We start from the raw sequence: 15948 nt of genomic DNA on the forward strand, positions 1-15948 counted from the left end.
TGATTTATAGTCAGACCCAGAAAAGCACACAATGGGCAGAGTGTGGTTGCGTGTCTTGCACCACTACATCATCTCTAGCAGGACTTTACATGTGCAGCTGATTATAGTGGCCTTGCGGACCCAGAGAGAATTTCCATAAAGAATAATTGATAAGATTTGTTAGTCGAATAGATGGTGGGGGAGGCCATCGTAGCTTGAACCTTAAAATATTCAACATTATAAGCTAATTTAATAGTATGAGCAGGCTGTACTTTATCTGGGGAAACATGTTACACGCCCTGCAGCTGGTTGTGAATGACTCGGCTGGTAATAGTCAGTTTCACTCATGTTCCCTCGTGGCTAGCCTCTCAAGCAAACATGATTTTTGTGTTTTAGTTTTAAATTTTAAAAGGGAAATGATCTTTTCAAAGATAATGTCAGTGCATATTTCCACAAGGTTCAAAATGTGTTTCCAGAAAGATTTCAGAATCTGAAACGAGTTTAAGCCTCTAAACGTTATCACATTTTCTCTTTGCACACTGTTCTTCTCAACTGAGATAAAGTTAAGCTTTGAATGCTTAACTTAGTCTGTCATGACTAATTAATTGTTTTTGGACTATGCAGCCTGAATTAGTGTAAAAAAAAAATTCTAAAAATATTTAGTATCTTAACTTTATTCAAAATGCAATTTCTTCATAAGTAATGTGAATGCAATTATCAAGCAAATCCTAATATGTCTTCTAGTCATTCTAATTGTGCTAATTAATGATGCAAAAATAGTAAAGAGTGGGATAAGTAAGCAGGAGGCAACGCAGTTGGCTAGTTGGCTTTATTTTAGCTGAGCAGTCAAATAAAAATGTACCTGCCACCAAACATCTACAGTATTTGACCAGTGCGTGGACTTTAGCCTTCAAGGTCTCAAAGGTCTAACATTGTGCGACATTCATTAGCTTTGTGAATGCTTGCTTCAGGCTCGAGGATGAAAATGTGCTTCAGCTGTGTGTCGTCATTTAATACATGTGTTTATCCTCAGTAAATGAGCCAGATCTCCCAGTACATTTATCCAGTCCAGTCAGGCCGCTTTGTTGCAGTGGTCCTGCCACACCTCAGAGCATGAATGGTTATGCAAAGTCATCGGGCAGTCATATTAGATCGGTACAGCAAGTCGTCTCAAGAGCCCAGATTCATGTCTGAGCTGCATGTCTTTATGTCTTTTATTTCTCGCTCGTTTTTCAAGGGAAAGCTCTTCTAGCTAGATAGACCTTTGACCTGGCCTGTTGAATTTGAGATACGTGATCTTGTACCAAAAGGTTCACTAGCAGCTGAGGTAAAAGTAGCCAAGTAAGCATCTGGGAGAGCAGGCAGCATGTAGACTAAAATTGCAAGCCAGAACACAATCTCCCCACAGGACATTTGCAGGGAACATTTGAGGCAGAGGCAGTATAAACCAGCCTGAACAAGTAAGGACTCTGGTTTGCTGAGATCAACACACCCTTCTTGCTAGGCTCCCAGCCCACTCTCTTCCCCTGCTCCTTTGCCCGCGCTCCTGTTTTGGCAGTCATGCGATACCGTACTGCATGAAGGCGATCAGAATCTCCTCTTTTCAGTGGTCCGCCCTCGCCCTGTCTTGATTTCGACATCCCGCTCTACTCTCGTACAGTAGATGTCTTAGTTTGAGGCTCGGTCAGTTGAACAAAGGACTAAAAGGGAAACGTTATGACCATAAAGCTCCTTTTACTGTGTTTTTTTGAAAAAGTGAAAAGAGAAAGGCATAGAATCACCATTTGGTATGATGCCAATGAGTCGATCTGAAGGGATTAAGCTTTTCATTTATTAACACTGACCACCTATGTTGCTGAGTCATCATAACTTGAATATTTGCTCTTCGAACTTGCCTTACGCAGTTTGCACAGCCACACATCTGCGTGTCAGGGAGTGGCATTTCCATTTAATGACCGTAGAACCACGTGGATCTACATTTTCTGCTTCTTTTTCTTGTTTGCAAAGGGAATCATGTCATAAGCTTTTGACATTTTGTTGCATTACGACCAAAAGCCTCAGTGTGGCATACCAACACAATGTTGTGCATCCAATGGAAGGAAAGGAATACATTGTTTTTACCATTTTAAGAAATAAACATCTAAAAATGAGGCGTACATTTGAATTGAGCTACTGTAACTTGCTGAACAAACCTTTTCAGTGATTACACCTGCAACTCTTTTTGGGATATGTCGCAACAAGCTTTGCACACTTGGAGGTTGGGATTGTTTTTTGTTGTTTTTTTTATCATATTCTTCTTGTCAGGACTTTTGCTGCCTCTGACAAGGTTTTGTCCGTTTGCTGTTCTTCTGCGATGCCATGCTGCGTCTGCGTTTGGACACTGTAATGAAGGTCTTCATTACTTAGCTGGAAACACTTAAAATGTGGGTTGAATGATAAAAGAAACAGGTACAAACAGATTGAAGTATTTTATTGATTGTGTGTTTTTATGCAGTGGCATCTGGAGCTGATGGTGTCCTGTTAAAATAAAACAAACCAATGGATACAAGTAGTGATGGTGAAATGAAGCCTCATGAGGCATTGAACCACTTGAGCCAACTGGTTCGAGAAAGGGTTCATTTCTTGAAGCTTCATGTGCACACGAAACCACCTACTGGCCAGGTGTATAATCACAGCCAGCTGTATCTTAACACGTGTGATGCATTGAATTTTTGTCTATTATGGCTCTTGGGAATGACTTCACAAAAGGTGTAGGACGAAATCATTTGTCTACATAAATTATGTATACACATGTGTGTATAATAAAATATTGTTTGAATGTATTCTCTGTGTGTAATTATTCCCAAAATAGTAGTGTCATGTGATATGGCATGTTGTGTAATAAAGTTTTTCTGTGACTCTAGAAAAGTGGCCTGGGCTTAATCAGGCAGAGGACAGTGAAAGTGCTTGTGGAACTAGGGAGGGGGTAGTGAATAGGCTATTGCTTGTGTAACTTGGATGATTGTGTGCATTTTTATTAAGAAACAACAATTTCTCCACAGTTTTTGATTTCAAACGATTTCTCTTTTTTGACACTACATGGATGAGGTGTTATTATTGTACCCCAACTCCTTGGAGCACAATAAACACCTCACCTTTACAGAAAATAAGAAACAACGAAAAATACAGTTCCTCATAAGCAAACGTAATGCATCTGCAAATGTTCAGTTCACCTTACCTTGTTAGGGCTTATCAAATCAAAATGTTCCCACATAGGAGAAATCCTCCTCTTTCTCGCCGGCTCAAACTAAATAACCACTATCCAAACTCTGCTATCCAAACTATCAAAACTCTATCCACTCTCTCAACTGACCGCAACTCGCCTACAACAACCCACATTTTGAATGGAGCCTGTGGGGTTTCTAAAGCTGGCAAACCCCGCGCCAAACTCTGAGCCACTTCCCGAAGCAGTCACGTGGTGCAGCGAGGCTTCGGACGTCATCGTTTTCGGCTCCTCCCCTAAATGAAGCACGCCTCGATACGCGCTTTACGGAAACGCCCCCTCCATTACTCGACACACGCCTCGAAGCCTCGGCACATCACGTAACATCACTAGATACAAGTATTGTAACTGTTTGAAATACACTGAAATGTTTGTGTAGATGTGGCTTACCTCTGTCTCTTCCTCTGCAGGGTGTTCAGGCTCAAAGAGTCCCCAGGGGCCCGAGCACCTTATAAAGGTTCCGGAAGAGACCAATGCAGATGGAAGAGGGGGAGCAATAGAACGATGCACTTTACACGTTTAATGTTGGATTTTTATTTATAGAAATGTCCTTTTAGAAATTTAATGTCTGTTTAAAAATGAATAGTATTTGCTAATATTATTCTGAATATTTGGTTGTTTTTGTCAAGTTTGTTTGTGTGTATGTATTTTGTATTCCCCTTTGTCTTGGTGGGTTTGTTAATTGGAGCCGCCAGAGACTATAAAAGGCTGCATGTTGGGTGGATGCTGCTGAGACCCCAAGGCCATTGTAAGCAGGGTTGTCTGTGTGAACCTGTTAAATGTTGGTGAATAAACACCCAGTGGGTCTGCACCGTTTCTCTGCCTCAAGACTCCTACTTAATCCAGCCGCTAATTGCCTTTCTAACAGACACAAAAGTCTTGTCGTGTCCCTTTCACAATTTTATTGTCTGTAGGTGACTAGCAAAAGCAGTGAAGAGCTGAGAAATAAATTCCCTACATTTAAAACTTCCTTTCATGACATGACACCTCTGAACTGGGACTACTGTGGTTCAGATCTCACTGGTTCAGGCTGAAACTTATTGCTGCCATGGCAACTATTATATAATCCCCATCCACCGGGCGATCTTTTGTTAGCATGGAGGATGCGCTATGATGGTCTGTGTTGATACAACAATCATAAATTCTTTAGGTGTGTCGATTACATTCCTTTTGAAAATGCGTTTGACTCTGTTCTGTAGGAACAGGAGGTCAGATGAGACAGGCTTTACGTACAAATATCTCCTTCCTTCCTCCCCCTGGACTTTTAATAACTGGAATACTTTCTCATTCTCGTTCATTACCTTCGTAATCTACAAATATTTTTCTTCATGAAAATCTCCAGGGTCCCAGGCCTTCAATATTAACATTAGAAGTCCATGGACTCCGCTGGATTAGTCGGTTTAATGTGATCTCAGTAGCTGAAGGTTTTGAGAAAATTAAAACACGGGCAAAGTTCTGTGTGTTTGATCTGAAATAATGAATTTAGAGTTCAGAAGGACTAAACGGAGATTGTGAAAGACATGCGTCTTAATCTCATCTGTCTACACGTCCAGATTTGCGATGCACCTCTCTCCCTGTCCCTCTTACTCCCCCGCGGTGTGCGGATCACATGCCTGCCTATAATCCCCTTACAGTAGCCGATAATGCCCGCTGTCCTGAGCTGCGTGTTGCAGCAGATTAAAGCATGGGATGGTTGGCAAAACTGTTCCTGCACTCACTGACACCCTCCACAGCCCAACTGTGTCCTGAAAACGGACTTCTTGCAGATCTCACTGTCTGCAGTGTGAGTGATACTTGCTATAGTTTCTTGCCTTATTCCGGAAGTTTGGTGTCTTTACCTTTGTCCAGATCAAACTCAGTTCTGATGTGTTTGGATTCAGTTATCTGCAGGAAGACCAATTTAGGTCAAAGCATCAGCTGATCCAATCTATCACCATGTGAAAAACAATGAATTAGGATGTTCACCAACAACCTGGGAACCAAAAAAACTCCTTCATGAAAGTTAGGCCACTGCAGCACTAGTGACCACAATGAAAACCGTTATACATTGACATGGACTGAGAAAATTCATGCCCTGTACTTTCATTCACATTAACAAGCCAAATGTCAGTTGTACTGTAGTATTGCAAAAAGTGGTTGAAACAACAGAAAACCATTTCTGAACTCTTCAACCTTACTTGAAGTAAAGAGTGAGATGGTTGAAACTTGGACAATCAATATTAGTTTACAATTGTTACTTTCTCGTGCAACTCTCGTGTTATAAATGTTCTGCAGCTGCTGCTGCCATTTTCTCATCCACTCCTTTTTCTAGAGTTTCTCACTCTTTTTCTGAGGCAGTGTTTTGGCATTCAGGGTTGTTGCTTTCCACTGTCACCACATGCATGGTCAGAATGAGAGATTGCTGGACAATGAGAGGCTTGATTCGATCAGCTCTTAAACAGAATCCTTGTTTTAACAATTGGCGTAATAAACTGAACTTGACTGCATTATTATAACGACACTTGATTTGGAATGTGTGTAATCAGATTGACTGTGCCTAAAAGACAACATCAAATTGGCTACTGTATGGATAACATTTGATTCTGTTTGTTTTTGTAAAGTGCCTTTAGATGACATTTGTAGCAAATTATATAAACAGACTAAATTGACCTGATGTGAACTGGAAGCAATTGACTTTTGAACATTGCAAACATCTTTATGCAGAGCAGTACCTGTACATATAAGCTTCGGTTGGATTAAAAATATAATGAAAAAGCTTCAATGTTTTTAGTTTTGCCAGACACTTATGATTTGGATATGCCTCAAATACCACTTTTGCAGGTTTTAGCATGCAGTTATACATCTCTCTGAGACGGCGCCCATTTTTGTTTAGAACGAGTCTTCCGCGAAAGCTCGACTTTATTGCTCGGCTTCAAAAGCGCTCTTTTTGATGTGGCATGATTGTCCCACTGTTTCTTTAAAAGCCAGACCTGAAAGAATCTTGCCGTGGGGGCCCTAAGCAAACAGTGGCCAGGAGAATGGAGGTTCTCGGAGCCCGGGGCAGCATCAGCAAGAGGTCAGAACGAGAGGTCAGACAGTCTAAAGCTCCCTCTGTGTCGGAGATGGCTCTGGGGTAGGTGCTCAGACACACCCCATCCCGTGAGAACAGCCCTTCTGCATAGCTCTCTGGAATGGGGAATTAGGTGTACATGTTGGCCCAAGTCAATATACACACACACACCTATGAACAGGGAATCCTCAGTGTAGACATGCACAAGAAATACAGTAAAGACACATATTGCACAAATTTTCTTTTAAGAAATTTATACACTCAAGTAAATGGCTAATATGCTTATTCTGTACAGAAATAGTTTACTTTGTGGGGTAGGTTTGCTGTCTTAATAAGAGACTGAATTACAGTTGACCACATTAGCTAAACATTAACGACCCATTCTGGTGAGGGCTGGTCAGGAGACCAGGTGGAGATTTGACCTGGGAAGCAAAAGATGTTTTCAGTGTTTATTGTGACAAAGATGAATAGATTTGATATTTTTAGTCACATCTTCATTATTTCCTTTGCGTTGAAGAAGCTCTGTTGCAGTGTTTAAGTTTTCCACCCTCCTTTGGAACTACAATAGCTCAGTTATCTAGAGAAAGGTGAAATGCTAACAATGCTTGGCTGGGTTGAAGGAAAACAATAACCCATAATGACATGTTTTTTTCTGAAAGATGCAGTACATAGTGTCTCTGCAGACCAGAAAAGAGACCTTTTCTGCTAATTGCCACTTTTGACAACACATTAAAGCAAAAAAAACAACTCAAGACTAAAGGACTGTGAGAAAATCATTTTGAGACAACCAGCTGCATCTTTATACAGAAGAAGACACTCAATCGCTCAAACTTGGCACACTGGAAGTGAAAAAAATATTAATAATACATTTCTATGTTTTTTTTTTAGAATTAAAGTTTGAAAATCATTATGGCAAAGACCTACTTTAAGTTTTAAGTCATTTTAGCATTTGGTTGTTTCTTAAATTCACAACCAAACACCTGTTCTAGGTTTTGTTCTGTTTAAGTATTGCAACAAGCTGCTGCTGGTAAGGAAGATATGGGACCACCATCTCCTCTCAAGATAATGTAGTTTATGTAACATTTTTAACTCATCCAGCATAGCACAACTGAAATTAGATTTGTTTGTATTTCATCTTCCTTTGTTATTATTTTTTTTTCACAAGATTTATGAGCGTATTTACAGGAATTTTTACCATTCTTCCTGAGGCTCATTTATGAGGTCAAACACTGATTCATTCTAAAGGTGTTACATCAGGTTGAGCTCAGGACTCGGTGCAGGCTAGGTCTTTCACACTAAACCTGCTCAACCTTGGATTTATAGTGTCAATAAATCCAACCTTTATCCAAGGTTGTGCAAGGTGCAACCTTTAGTGCAAGGTTGTGCACTAAATCCAAATGTGGATTTAGTGCACATTTGATTTGCCAAATGGTGCACAAACTGATCCCAAAAAGTTTGAGATATAAAATTCTCCAAGTTGTCTTGATACGATAATGTTAAAAAAAAAAAAAAAGAGTTTCTTTCACTGGAACTAAAGAGCCATACCCAATTTTTAAAAAAAGTAGTCCCACACCATTATCGTCACAGTACCAAACTTCAAACATTTGGAGTTCTCGAGCTAATGGCCGCTGATCATGATTCAGCATCCTCTGAACCTGGCTGCAATTTATATAGCCTTGGATTTTGTGGCAGCTGAAATTCCACTTTGTTTTAATACCAGTAGCAATTGAGGGTGGAAAGGAAATTTCACAATTCCCATTCCAGTAATCACTCCTGCCAGGACATACACTTCTTTTTTAATCTTCCTTTTAGCTGTACTTCCTGTTTGGTCTCACTCCCAGTTTTACAGCTTCCTGCATCTCTGGTGGTTGATGTTTATCTTCTCGGCATTTAGATTTTTGTTTTCAGTTTTACCGCAGTTCAATGCATATTTGTTGCATCTGTCTTTTCTTTCTGCCTACCTGCCCTCTTTGTGCAAAGTGGTCTTCATTCACAATGAAGAGTTTACTTCAAATCCTTCCAGTTGTACACCAATAAAAAGATAGATAGATATAAATTTAATTATGTCTTAATCAGCAACTAAGCCAATTGTTATCCAACTAAGGCCTGAGTGTGGTACACGACAAACAATAGGTTAGAATATTCATGAGGGCTCACTTTCTCTTCTGTTCTCATCACTGAAGCTACAATAGTTCCGTAATCTCATAATTTGCTGCTTTAGGTCATTTCCTTACCTTCTGAAGTCATTCAGAATCCGGAATGGGCAGAATATGGTAAAGGTTCAAATGATTTTACAGCCAGATATCAATTTTCCTGAGTAAGGGGATTCTTTCATGATAATCGTGTGTTTGATCACTCAGTACAAGTCAAAGTAGCAACATCTGAGACCTTAGAAACAACCAAAAGTCAAAACCAAAAGGTAACTTATTGAGACCAAGAGATGAAACAGGTCAACACCTAACGAAAACACGCTTTGCAGCAATCCTTCGTCTCTATGTTAGAAAGCAAGGAGCTACTTTCATTTTTAGCTAATTGGCTTTGGTATGTTCAGACTTTGTGACTTAAAGGCATCATGTCGTCCGCTTCACATGTTCTGATGCAACAGCCTGGCCTTGTTTCATTTCTTAAATACACGCAACAATGAAGTAGAAAAAAAAACATTTGACATTGATATATGAGCAGAATATACTGACCATTTCCTGGCTGTGAATTTGACGCAGGAAACTTTGTAAAAAAAAGTTAAGAGGTTGATTGGTTTTAGCATTGATACGCTCTAAATAAAACAAAGTCACTTAAACCTCCCTACGTTTTAATTTAGATGTTTGGTGGTGGTGCTCTGAGCACATTTTGGAGATTTAAGAGGTGAGATTTTTTTTTTTAATTTTTGAACAAGGAAAGAGTGGGTTGAAGAAAACACTGTCGGGCACAGAGGAACCATTACATAAAACCTTCTAAACAGGACCGAGGAGCATGTGAAGGACACACACTGACTAAACAAACAGCCTCTCTTTGCACGCCCTGCCGAATGAACTGTAGGTAACAAAACTATTTATGGTAACCGTAATGGCTGTGATAAATTGCATCATTTTGTCCGGATACCAAAAATAAAATCCAAACCCCAGATGACAAGTTACATTCTTTTTTCAACCACATATGGAAACATGGAAACTGTAAGTAAACGCGTTAAAATCAGGTTAAATAACGATATTAGGATGGGTAAAAAAATGATGTTATGGATGTGGTGGAGCTACAGGAGGTTAGGAAAGTACAGACTGTCCTGCTATTACATGAGTGCACATAGTTTTGGTGATATGTTTACATATCATGTGTGTGTGTGTGTGTGGGGGGGTTATTTTTGTACTGAACAGGTTTGTCTTTCTTATGTCTCTGGGACTTTGTTCTGTTTATATTCATTGTGAGGATACAGAGGATTTTATGGACAGACATGTTTTCATTTGAAGTCAGATTAGACTGGGAGTTATTGTGACACCAGTTTGTCAAAATACATGCAGACCCTCAGCTGCAGGCTGCCTGCTACCCGGATGAAGCAGGCAGATGGCCTTTGAGAAAGCTGCTGTTTTCCTGCTTATTTGATGTTGTGTGCTGCCCTCTAGTTGTCACTAGTTTTAATAGAGGACAAAAATAAATAAATACATTGTTGTTAAGGACGTAAAACACTAGAAGATCTCCAACCTCGACGGCAAAATGGGAACATGTTGTGTTTACGCCGTCTAGAAAATTTGTGAGGAGATGCAAAATGTTTAAATTGATTTTTATTTATGCATTTATAACTCAAGCAGATCAGGAATGTGACGGGCTGATATTGAATCAACGTGTATTTAACTATGACAGTATGTTTTGGTTAAGAGAAGACCTTATTTCCCTTCACAGATAAGAATATTTCTAAAGAAAAGTATGCATTTTCAGATTAATCAAATATTAACTTAATAGTAAGACTGACAGAACTTTTTCACATTTCGCGACGTTACAAGAAATTGTTTTTTGTTATGATTTTATATGACAGACAACACGTAAGAGCTCAAGATTGTAAAGTGGAATGAAAATAATGTTTTTCTCTATATTTTTTTTATGAATGGGAAGGTGATGAGTGTGTTTTTACTCAACTACCTTTTGCTTTGAAACACCTGAATAAAGTCTAGTGCAGCTAATTAGAAAACGATCAGAAGTCATGTGATCAGTTCCCACCTGTAGAGAACTGATTTCAGCTTAGAGCAGGATTTTGTTCTACGGCGGCTCTTCCAACAAGATAATGACAACTGAAAACATTCAGGAAAAGTACGAGCAAAACATTGGATTACTCTGAGCCCTGAATCCCGTGGACGGAGCTGAAACATCTGGAGAAAGCACCTTTCAAGCCCGAAACAACTGGAGCAGTTTGCCCTTGAGGAGTGGGCAAGAATGCCCTTCTGGGAGGAGCAGAAGTCTCAGTTACAGAAATCGTTTGATTGCAGGGATTTCCTCTAAGGTTGCACAACTTAATATTTAGTTACAGGTAGCAACCTTTTTGTCCAGGCCCGTGTGTTTTTTTTTAAAACGACTCTGTTGAGGGACAATACAAAAGCAATGTCTTATTGTCACTGTTATTTATTATCACTTTTGTCCATCTAACTTTACAATTATGCATTGATTTTGAAAAGAAAAACTACTGTTATAGCCGAGACCAGCCAAAGCGTAATAATCAACAACAGGAATTAAGTTAATTATTGATATTTATTGTTGAATACATGAAGGATTCCCCGCTAGCTTTATCCGTTCGTTGTCAGCCCAACATGGAGATCACGCCAAACAGGATAGAAGAATTCAGGGAAGTGCCACAAAATAAACAAAAAACACAGCAAACAAAATGAATGAAAAAGTTGTCAGCCCGCCCTCACAAGTACTACAAGCAGAAAAATGATCCTAACTAGGCGAACTAACAAAAAAGAAAAAAAAAAAAACCCAAACGCTAAAAGGGACAGCAGGAGGCAGTGCAAAAACTGTGAAACTAAAACACAAAAATGACTAAATGCGTATTAAATCATTTTAATCAAACCAACCTAAAACACATTAAAACACTTGCCTACCTGCATTGCATAAATCAACACTTCCAAATCAAATCTTGGTGTATCCAATGTGGTGCAACCCTAGCAAATAAAACAATATATAAACACACAATTCATTCGGATTAAAAAGACCAATGTATAAAAACCTACCTGCGGCGACGAACACCCACGCCCAGGTAACGCTACCAGCCGAACACCATCAACGATGCAGTCCTGTATAAAAACACCACATCAGCACAACTTACTTAAAAGAATCACTTTAAAACTATTTCCCCCCAACCTACCACAGCCAGCAAACAGCGTGGGCCCAGGAACACACAGCTGGTCTGGTCACCACCCTTCCAGCTTAACCTTTTATGGAGGCACAGGCTGGAGAGAGTGCAACACCTAATGGTACCACCTGGTTACACTACGTGTTTTTTTTTTTTCTCTTATAGGTCTCATTCTGTTGTTTAAAAAAATCTTGTAGGTAGCTGAATACAACTGGATAGTAAAACTAAAGGTGAATATTGCAATCAAAATACACACATAGCTCCACTAGATGGCGGTATATGAACACCATAAGCTTGTGTTTCACACAGAGTTGTTTAAATTGCTTTCAGCTGTAAAAACTGAAGTGCATTTCATAAAATGTCCCGTTCAGTTTGTCTTTACAGTAAATACATATTTTTCCGTGATGTAGGAATACCGTGACTCTTTCATATCAGAAGTTTCTTTATGATATCAAAATATCAGAAAGCTAATCTTTCTGAGGGTATACTAGGAGTAACTGGGATGTTTTGCACTTACTGAACATTTCATCGTCTCAACAAATGTTAACAAAACCTGTCCGTTTCATTAAGGAATGACAAAAAAATTGCAGAACATGTACTCTCAAAGCAAAATATCATAAAGTTACATATATTTAAAAAGTAAACATCGCCATATGCAACTCCCTCCATATTTCTTTTGTATTTTTAAGTACAGATTTCTAGGTTTGTTTTTTTTTTTTACTTTTTAACTTGACTCCTCACTGCACATGATAGCAGCATAGACCTGGGGTCCTTGTTTGTCATGGTTTGTCCGGTTGGGTTAAACGTGTTAGTTATTTTTCTAACTGTAGGCAGAAGTCAATCTTTCAGAGTATTTGATTTCTTTTGACCGGTTTTCTACTTGTAAAGACCAGCACAACTTATGTTCTGATCTCGACCAGCAGAAACTCACCTCCCTGCCCTGCTATATAATATGTTCAAGTAAAATAAGAGGTCATGGAATATTGATTTAAAGTTTGTAAATGCTTTGATCAATTTCAAAAGTAAAGTGCAATAAAAAAAAACCAATGGTCTGTTACATTTCTTTTGCAGGAATTGATTTTATTTGAAACTTGTAGTGACTATTTGTCTCAAACTCAAAATTCCAAAATCAAAAAACTCAAGACTTAAAAGTGATCAAAGCAAAGTGAATTAAACTCAAATAGTCACCTGATGCACCGGGGGTTTCTGGCTTACGCAGTTCAAAAAAGGGATCGAAACAGTCAAAATGCAGCTCTTTGGTTAGTTTATTCCAATTTCCAGATAAAAACAAGTTGCAGGCTTCACAGGATCCTACTAGTTCTCCTGTTCTGATTTCTGCACCTGTTCTCTCATTGATTGACTGATGACTGACTGACAACTGACATAACTGGGACTGACTGATACTGGCACTGGTAAAAAAAAACCATATGACCACCCACGTGCATATTGACCTAACTAAAACCTACCTATTTATACTGTGACACACCCACGTGCCAAACTGGAATTAATCAACTAATTAAGTGAATTACTAACCAAAGAACCTATTTGAAAATAACAAATTAAACAAACATTCTAATTATAAATCAACTAGAAAATAAGCAAATAAAAAGGAACTAAATAATGTAAATTCCAAGATTTAACTGAAAGTAGATAAATAGCTCCTACAAAACTTTTTATCACATGCGACCAAGGTTACAATGTTGAACACGTCTTTCTTTTTGAGCTTTACTCTTTTAACGTTTTTTTTTTTGTTTGTTTATTTGTTTGTTTAACTTAACCTTTCTAAATGCAACCCTGTACAGAATCTAAAACCTCAAAGTAAATAGCAGCAGACCAGATCTGAGGTCCCCAATGAAAGGTGCATGGTTATGCTTTGGGCCAAGCTTCAGGACTGAGGAAACAAGCTGAAAAACAGCAATCCAGTCTGTCAACATGCTTTGCCTTAGTGTATGTTTATCATTTGTTTTTTTTTTACTCAATGAATTAGAAATATTTCTGTGATTTCCTCCACCCAGTTCGGTTTGTTAATGCATGCTTAACAGTCAATATAGGGCCAGACGTTGTGTTTGTTGCTGAGTGTTCATGAACATTGTTTTCTGTTTGTTTTGATGAGTCATGTCTTGGCAGATACCGCCGCGATGATATGACGGTGATAACAGAGAGGGTCAGAGTGATGCATGTGAAAACTAATCACTACATGTGGCCTGCATTTGTTTTGTGTCTGCACCAAACAAAGTGAGCTGGGCATTTTGGGATCCTAAATTCCAGTTTTGTTTTTTTTTTTTGTTTGTTTTTTCTGTTAACCTCAGTCTGCATGAAGAGAAATAAACAAGGAGAATGTGTTAAATATTTAAAAAATCATGAAGGGAAGTAGACAGTAACACTAGACAGTTAAATGCCCAAAGTTAGTCAGAAACTGAGATGGTAAAATTGTATTGATTCGTTGTGTCTGGGGGACAGTGCAGAGTGCAGAGATGATCAATTTAGGTAGATGAAAAGAAAAACAACCATTAAAATTTCCTTTTAGGTCATGATTGGAAAGAAAAAAAAATAATTCAGTCGGCAGCATTAAAGTCACTAAAAAACTTTCGTGTTGTTTTTTTTTTTAACACAAAGTAGCGATCATAAAAGATCATCCTGTTAACTAGCATCTACAGATGACACCATGTATTTGGATACACTGCATGAAAGAGAAGCAACTATTTCTTTTTCACTGACTGACATCAATCGGACCAAACCTTTCCAGCCTTGGGTCAGCTCTGACTACACTTTACGCATTATGTCAAATTAGCTTTCTTGAAATGTTAACAAACACATGCATTTTTCAGATAGGAGCATCACTGAAGCAAAATGTATGGTCACAGTTGTCCAGCAGGATATTGGACTTCCGCAGTCATTTTCTGAAGCACACCAACTGGAATCCGAAGCTATGCAAGGAATGTATTGGCAATGTTCAGATTATCTAGTTTTTGGGCAAATTCCAGTCATACTGGAGGTAAGGTCTGTTGCAAGAGTGTTCAGATCATTTCACCTTTCTACATTTCGGCACTCTTTAACTCACAGACATTAAATCTTTTATTGAGGTTTTATGTCCTAAAGCGACATAAGGTAGTGCAGAATTTAAAGTCAAAGGTTTAACATCTTCTTACAAAAACAGATCTAATCAAAGCATGGTCTTTCACATGTAGAATTTGAATTGATTGTCTTTGAATTTGATTGGATTGAACCGACTATGAGTGTAAATTGGATGGTTTTTTTTAAAAATAACCCTTGCTTTGAATTTCAAAAGCAAATGGGGCCAAACACAAAAGCATGCCCCATTTCCAATTTATATTTGTAAAAAGCAAAATTTAAAACCATCAATCCTTTCAATAAAAATAGCTTAAGGTTTTGGGTTGTAACATATGAAAATGTGTAAAATGCTTCAGCGAATGGCGTTAAGGAAACATGAGAAAAGGAGAGCAGGGAGTTTCTTTGAGTTCAGAATATTTTCTCACATTGTGCCATCAAATATTCCCGATGAAATCTAATGGAAAAGCACATTTTTGACCACATATAGTCAGCTTTCATAGGCGATGTTGCATCAGGTGCACCCACCTCGAAAATATCACGCCACGGACTCTATTCCTGGCAAGCTATTAGTAACCATTTACCCTATGAGTCATCGGGGTGGATGTTTTATCAGCTGCTAAATATAACCTCCACGTATTGATGTGCTGTTACCAGAGACTGAGTTCTCAAGAAAACAAGAAAAATGACTTCATTTTAGGGAAATGGGAAAATAGACACGAAGATTTTATATTATAAATTTGAGCATCGTCTTTAGTTGTTCATGTTTTGACATGAGGTTAGTGTTATAAGTATCCAATCCTTTTAATTATTTCAGTTTGAATGAAGAAAAAAAAAGTTGAAATCTTAATACATTTAGTTGTTTTTTTTATTTATTAAAAAGACATCTGATTTGCTAGTTCTAGCTTTTCCTGGTCAGTTGTGATTTATACTGTTTAGGATTTACTAAGTGACAAAGTAACAAACATCTTACCTGCAACAGAAACTCTCAGTCGCTTAATTTAGTCATGGAGGCTGTAGCTAATGACGACTCAGCTAACCCAACTGTTCCCTCTAAGTCTGTGCTAAATTGATCAACAATAGAAAAAAGAAAATCTATAAAATAGCATACGCTACAAACCCACTTTTTTTTTTTTTTTTTTACACCGTTTTACCTTTACATCAGTAAGGCTCAGACATGTTTTACATCTTCGTTTCTCAGCATATGCTATACAAAAGGATCGCAGGTGAAGTACCAGCCATTGCTTTTAGACT

At 38.4% G+C, this 15948-nt stretch overlaps 2 long non-coding RNA genes across 2 annotated transcripts; one reads left to right on the forward strand and one right to left on the reverse strand.

Annotated features, from left to right (window-relative positions):
• The first annotated feature begins 705 nt into the window (after window positions 1-705).
• On the forward strand, window positions 706-4057 carry LOC114161518 (uncharacterized). Its single transcript, XR_003599034.1, has 2 exons — window positions 706-2427; window positions 3652-4057. It is a non-coding gene; the product is annotated as an uncharacterized LOC114161518 (long non-coding RNA).
• Window positions 4058-11004: 6947 nt separating this feature from the next.
• LOC114161531 (uncharacterized) lies at window positions 11005-11710 on the reverse strand. The gene is made up of 4 exons (XR_003599040.1): window positions 11638-11710; window positions 11504-11566; window positions 11375-11434; window positions 11005-11287 (listed from the first exon to the last, which is right to left on the reverse strand). It is a non-coding gene; the product is annotated as an uncharacterized LOC114161531 (long non-coding RNA).
• Between the last annotated feature and the right edge of the window lie 4238 nt (window positions 11711-15948).

This window comes from Xiphophorus couchianus, chromosome 18 (genome assembly GCF_001444195.1).
Source record: "Xiphophorus couchianus chromosome 18, X_couchianus-1.0, whole genome shotgun sequence".
NCBI classification, from domain to species: domain Eukaryota; kingdom Metazoa; phylum Chordata; class Actinopteri; order Cyprinodontiformes; family Poeciliidae; genus Xiphophorus; species Xiphophorus couchianus.